Here is a 4874-nt window from a genome sequence, read left to right on the forward strand (position 1 = left end):
AAAATGTATAAAACTAGAAAACAGCCAGCAATTCTTCATTACTTAAAGATTTGGGTTGTTGTGGGTTGTTTGTTTCTTTTTTTTTTTTTCAATCAAGCCTTAACATCTTTTTAAAAGATAGGCTTTAACCTACCAAGGAGGAATTAATCTTGATGCGAGAACCATGGTTAATACATCTGCACAGCCTCTTGTAGACAGACACAGGCCAGTTCTGCCTGTTCTTTCATTCAACCAGCTGCAAATCAACTCTAAACTGAGGCTATTAGCTTAGATTCTGCATCCAGCTTATGTACACTTTTGCTTCCAATCAAGAACTAGATCCAAATGCAGAGAGGGTGAGCCTGTTTCTGCCTGTGATCGTATCTCATGTACCAGCTACAGCCTGATACAGGAGGCTGACCATTGTGACTTTCAGGTTTTGAAGGGGAAAAAATGAATAGGAGAAGGCAAAAGGGATGCAAAAGAGAAAACAAAACTTCCACTGAAAATTAAAAGGATAGCTGAAAAATAAAAAAAATTACATTCAAGAGCAAATATGTCTCCTCTGTCCATATTATTCACAACATTGCATAGTCATATTTTTTTAATGCCTCCCACTGCAACAGAAGGTAATCAAAGGAGTTGTTTCTTTAATCACCACATAAATCCATTTAGACTCAAGGGTTTGATTAAACAAATACTGCAATTCAAAGACACAATCCAGTAGGGAAACTCTGACATCTGCAACAAAATGTTGATTGGTAAAGAAGCAAGGGTGTAGTGGAGGGGGGAGAAAACTGTTATTATTCCTATCCACTCCCCATGTAGTAATTTAGCTGTTCTCATTTACTGGAAAAAAATTCCCTAGCTCTCCAGATCTGCATAAGAACTAATGTGTGAAGCACAATACTCTTTTCTTGCTGAATCTTACAGGATTAACCTGTGCAGTCTCCCATTAATAATACTGTGACTTTGTCCCATAAAGTCATTAATCAATTCCAAGAAAGTAGTTTACTTGCAGGAGAAATGCTTAAGTACCAGAAAGCTTAAAAAATGCATTTCACATATCAAGCACTACCTACATGCATCTCAATTCATGACAGAACTAAGCCATTGCACCTCACTATCAGTTGCAGTTCAGCCTCACCACTGTTCACAAATGCAAGCAAATTGCTCAAAACAGTTTAGAGACCAACTAAGTCAAAATAAGCTATTTAATGTACAACTGATGTAGAAGTCTTCATCAAAGTGACAATGTCAAAAGGCTAAAATGATTACATATTTGCAAACTAATACATTGGGGAACTGCAGTTTTTGTAAAAGCAGACATTAACTTAACCTGAAAAAAAAAAGTCTCAGAAATCTACCTTTAGAAGAGTATAAAGAACTATTTTTTGACAGATGGATATCAAGAGAAAAAAAATATCTCAAATTCCACTGGATTGGATATTGGAAAGCAATGCCTATTTGTGGTACTATGTGACCAATTTTGAAACAGTCATATTTGAAAATTATGGCTTTTCAGGTTTCTTGAAAGCCCTGTGCCACTGCTAGTGGGTGTCCAGTCCAGGGACGGAAAGTGTTCTGAACATGGAACTGCTTTTATGCAAGAACCTAAATGTTCCTAGTGGGTAATCTGCAAGTGTGACAAGATTTATCTCCCTGTTTTTCAGTTTAGTAGTGGTGATACCTCAGAGTTTGCATGTGGTAGTTTTTATTAAAAAATCCATAAAGCACAGACAGCTTATGAAATCTTTTGTATTTATTCAATATCTTGCATGCACAATCATGCCCTTTGCAATGCTGCTTTTACATAGTAGAGAGGTTTATAATTAGAAAATACACGTAATCTACAGGATTTTTTTAAGACACTTCATTTTGTTAGCATAATGACTCTCTATTTCACTTCTTGATATTTTCTTGCTGAGCATCTAGCAAAAAAACCCGTTAGTGGGAAAATAAAATAACCCGTTCAACTCCAGTTGTTAACCAGGCTCCAGTACCACAATTATACACAGATGTATTTATAGCTGTGCATGAGCATTTGCAGGAACATGAATCTCTCAGAGATGGCAAAATGCATTCACTCTCTTTTTTTGCCATATCATTATCCTAAAAGGTGATAATTAAAATGATTTCAACGTTCTGATTTAAATAACATTTTGATTAATTATAGACTGTTTGTTGTTGCCATATTTTTTAATTTCTCTCATTAGCCTTGCATTCAATAAACAAATTAGTATGACTGCTTTATCATTAATAACTCTAAATAGAAATAATTTTTGTAATCTGCACACTGGATTTGCCAAAGTGTACAAATCTCTTTTTTTTTAATTTCATTTTCTGCACTATTCCATCTTTCAGGCTTAATGTAATTGTTGACCTTCTTTCAGAATAAAAGCTTCTGCACTCTGCTGAGTGCAAGTATAGTTGTTTAGCAGTCCTGAACTATAACCAGATAAGATGAAAAGTTGAAGCACACAGGGCTTGCTGAAGAAAAACATTTTCTGATTAAAATGGTGAAGGAGGTAGCATTCTTTAAGTATAATACAAAACATCAAAGATCAAGCATTACAATCAAAGTGCAGGAATTCTGTGTTAGCTCTCCAGATGGATGTGATCATTACAGATGTTTTCACTCTTTTGCTTCTTGGAAGTATTTAGACTGTTTCAGTTTTACCTATTGCACATAGTAATCCTGGTGGGAAAAATCTTTTTTATCTGATTTTTTTAAAAAGTGTTTGATTCAACAACTTTAAGATCACAGCTCACCTGTGCCAGTGCTTCCCTAGCTAGATCATGTATATGGTGGACCCATCTCACAGACACATTCTGTGTTCACACTGCCTACAAATTGTATCACAACGAGTGAACTGTGGAGAAAACCCCAAGCTCTTCTCTTACATTAGTGTGATTCGGTTCAACTGCCCATTGTGGAAAAGAAAGGAAGACTGAGAACAGTCTGGTCTCCCTTTTGGCCCATTTATTCAACTTGGTGCTTTAAAGCACGGAAAGGGTCTGAGAAGAAAAGGCCTGCAGCAGTAATGGTGTCCTGCTGAGAAATACAAATATATCACTTACTTACTAAACCAGTCAAAATAAGTTTAAAAGTCAAGCTCTTTATGCTCAGGAACTGTCCCAGCTGTAGGTGCAGGAAGCCTTTAAGTCTTGTCTCTTAGAGAATGGGTATGTAAGGTTGTCCCACGGAGCAAGGTGTCTTCAAAGCCTGTCTTCCCGATTCATGGAAAGTTCAGCAAGTTTGGGGGGAAAAAAAAAAATCTCCAGAGCTGCTCTTTCTGGAAATACTTTGAAGTATCGGCATAAACGGAGTTTGGTTGGATCAGGTTTCAGGGCAGTTCTGTCAGAGCCAGTTATCTCCCTGACCCTGCCTTGCAGGCTGCCTAGGGCCCCAACAGGCAACTTAACAGGAATTGTGCAGGCTGTCATGGCCCTATTCAATGGCAGCTTTTTTAAAATATCGTTCTTTCAGACCTTCTCACTGATTACATTGATCTTTCATGTTACAGGATCTTCACTTCACTGTAGTTTATAAATAGTTAAACATCTGTAATGACCTGGGAAATTTTTCCATTTGCCACCTAGAAATTATTTAGTATTGACAACTCATTATGCGTAACAGCCAGATTAAAAATCAAGAATCCCCACATTTCCAATATTTGCTTTCTTTGTGGCTTTTTAATTACATTTAGAATGCAGTTCCAAGGGCTGTTGAGAGACCATAAACAACTATATTCATTAAACCTCGACTATCTTGTATTTAAATCAAAGCAATCCCTTGGGCAACAAAATACACCAACATCATGAAATCACATCAAAGAAAAGTGCCTGCTCGTCATAAGACTACAAGGTAGGAAAGTGAATCCCTTGACAAAACATATAGAAAACTACAAAGCAAGGAGAAAATTTGGCAAAAAGGAGTTAAAGCCAAAAGCAATCAGCAAAATGCTGCAAAATGCAGGAGTGAGAGGAAGAGGTAGAGGATCAAAAAAGAAACCATGCACAGAGATATAAAGATCTTGGACTCCATAATTGAGTGAGGCAGAAACTCAGGACTGTATTATCCTTCATAAAATGCAAATGGGATCCATATTCTAAACAATATAAGCAGGCTGTCCTTCCCACTGAAAAAAATCCCACAGGTCATAAACCTGAGGAGAACATTTGTAAAAGGAGGTTTTGAAAGCTAAAAGTTTACATAAGCACAAAGGGAGGCCAGACAACCATATTAAAAAAAAAAATAAAAAAATTCAAGCTTACTAAATACCCAGGAGCAAAATCCAGTGAACTGGAACAGCTGGAGCCTTGAGGCATCCAAAAATGGTTACTGCTATAAACAAAATACTTCACTATCTGGACATTTGGTTTTATCTGAGCTCATTGTAGGTACATGATTACATCCCCTCATGGAGTTCAGTGCCACCACTGAGGTGATCACTCTCTGCCCCACCAGCTGATGGTCCACAGCAGAAGAACTTGTGGTTAGTACAGAAAAATTATCTTTCATCATCATCCTCCTGTTTCCTTCCTGAAGTCCTCCCTGTTGTAGTCTTAGACAGCACATCAGTCAAATAAACTCCAGAAAAAAGTGCTGCTGTTGTGGCTCTGCCCTGGGACTGGGCAGCAGGGAGAAGGCAATACTGAAGTCAGGACAGTCTCATGCAAGTGATCTGTAAGTGAGCAGCAGCAGGTTACAGTGAAGCAGTCTAAGGGTTCAGCTGCCCATGCAAATCCAGTTTCCAGTACAGTTCTGTGCCGCTTTTGCTGTTCTCAAAGGCTGAGCTAATATTGATAGCTAGTCTAAAACTAGCTCTGAGGGGCTTTTATCTTACTGTAAATAGGACCTGAAAAGTCCTATGGCTTCTCCATGACTCAAT

This window comes from Antrostomus carolinensis, unplaced genomic scaffold (assembly GCF_000700745.2).
Source record: "Antrostomus carolinensis isolate BGI_N321 unplaced genomic scaffold, ASM70074v2 scaffold6142, whole genome shotgun sequence".
Taxonomy (NCBI): domain Eukaryota; kingdom Metazoa; phylum Chordata; class Aves; order Caprimulgiformes; family Caprimulgidae; genus Antrostomus; species Antrostomus carolinensis.